The sequence below is a fragment of the Ornithorhynchus anatinus genome, chromosome 4, assembly GCF_004115215.2.
Source record: "Ornithorhynchus anatinus isolate Pmale09 chromosome 4, mOrnAna1.pri.v4, whole genome shotgun sequence".
Lineage (NCBI taxonomy): Eukaryota > Metazoa > Chordata > Mammalia > Monotremata > Ornithorhynchidae > Ornithorhynchus > Ornithorhynchus anatinus.
This window is the reverse complement of record NC_041731.1, coordinates 35,812,273-35,814,206: the sequence shown is the minus strand read 5'-3', so window position 1 is coordinate 35,814,206 and position 1,934 is coordinate 35,812,273. Positions and strand designations below refer to the sequence as shown.

General features: G+C 45.0%; 1 non-coding gene across 1 annotated transcript; it reads right to left on the bottom strand.

Annotated features, from left to right (window-relative positions):
• Window positions 1-1,796: 1,796 nt before the first annotated feature.
• Window positions 1,797-1,934, bottom strand: LOC114811610. The gene has a single exon (XR_003759306.1). It is a non-coding gene; the product is annotated as a small nucleolar RNA SNORA7 (small nucleolar RNA).

The window sequence follows — 1,934 nt, the reverse complement described above, 5'->3', positions numbered from 1 at the left end:
GAGACAGTCCCTGCCGTTTGACGGGCTTACGGTCTAATCGGGGGAGACGGGCAGACGAGAACGATGGCAATCTATAGAGTCGAGGGGAAGAACATCCCGTAAAAACAATGGCAACTAAATAGAATCGAGGCGATGTACATTTCATTAACAAAATAATTAGGGTGCATTGTCAGATGCGGTAACTGATGACCAGTGAAGTGAGTTACCCAAGGTCATACAGCAGACATGTGGCGGAGCCAAGATTAGAACCTGGTCCTTCTGTCTCCCAGACCTGTGCTCTATCTGCTAAGCCACACTGCTTCTCCAACCCATCTTGTATTGCTCTTTTGCTCTTTATGTTGCTTTTAATTGCTCGGAATTGCACATCTGACCCTTTTCCCCATCCTGCTCTGGTTGGGAAGGGGAAGGCAATCATTGGGATTGCCTTCTTATATCTCTTTTTCAACAGCCCACTGATGAAGTTTCACAGACATCAAAAAGTCCTTTAAATTCTCTAATGGAGGTATTCATTCAATAGTATTTATTTTCATTCAATAGTATTTATTGAGCGCTTACTATGTGCAGAGCACTGTACTAAGCGCTTGGATTGAACAAGTCGGCAACAGATAGAGACAGTCCCTGCCGTTGGACGGGCTTACAGTCTAATCGGGGGAGACGGACAGACAAGAACAATGGCAATAAATAGAGTCAAGGGGAAGAACATCTCGTAAAAACAATGGCAACTAAATAGAATCAAGGCGATGTACATTTCATTAACAAAATAAATAGGGTAATAAATATATACAGTTGAGCAGACGAGTAACAGTAGAAGATAGAAGATAGGCCATCTCCTTTCGGGCAGGAAGTAAGGAAAATGATGTCTCCCATATACAACTGGCATTGCACCGTCAATATGCAGGATCTTGCGAGGTCACTCAATCAATCATATTTATTGAGCTCTAACTGTGTGCAGAGCACTGTACAAAGTGCTTGGGAGAATACAGTACAACAGGGTTAGTGATAATAATAATAACAATCATGGCATTTGTTGAGCGCTATGTGCCAGGCACTGTACTAAATGCTGGGGTGGATACAAGCAAATTGGGTTGGACACGATCCCTGTCCCCCATGGAGCTCACAGTCTCTATCCCCATTTTACAGATGAGGTAACTGAGGCCAGAATTGGCAGACACATTTCCTTCCCACAACAAGCTAACAGTCTAAAGGTCCTCTAGTCCAACTCCCTACCTTGAGGCTTGATATAACAATACAACATCCACTCCAAAGCCCTTTCCAGAATTACATTTTTGTTTTTGGCTTCCTAGACTGAATGGAGATTAGGCTCTATTCAGGGGACAGGATGCTGGGAATAGAATTTTCCTTCTGAGTTTTTTGGTCTCTTTGTTTTTCAAAATACTAAAACAAGGGCAGACTCTGCCTCTTTAGGAGAGAGACATCTCCTCATGCAATTCCATCCAGAGCCTGAGTCGGGTCCACTGTAGGTCTTGGGATATCCATGCCATTAAAGGAACTTAAAGAAACTTAAAGGAAGAGCTTGAAGGAACACAGGACTCTCAGAGTGGGGGTAGAGCACGAGCTTTGGGAAGACCTCTGTCTTGTCTTATGATGTCGGCTCCATGAACACATCTCTCCCAGAATGTCCCACCTCCATCTGCAATCGTCTGGTAGTGGATCCATAGAGTTTTCTTGGTAAAAATACGGAAGTGGTTGATGGTTGCCTCCTTCCGCACAGTCAACTTGAGTCTCCTCCCTTGACTCTCTCCCGTGCCGCCACTGCCCAGCGCAGGGGAGTTTTAACTTGTAGCAGATTGCCTTCCACTCGCTAGCCATTGGCCAAGCTAGGAATGGAATGGGTAGGCCTCTGCTTGACTTTTCCTCCCATTGTAGAGACTGGTAGAGTACCGGAAACTCTCCAGGTGTGACTCTGAAAGGGG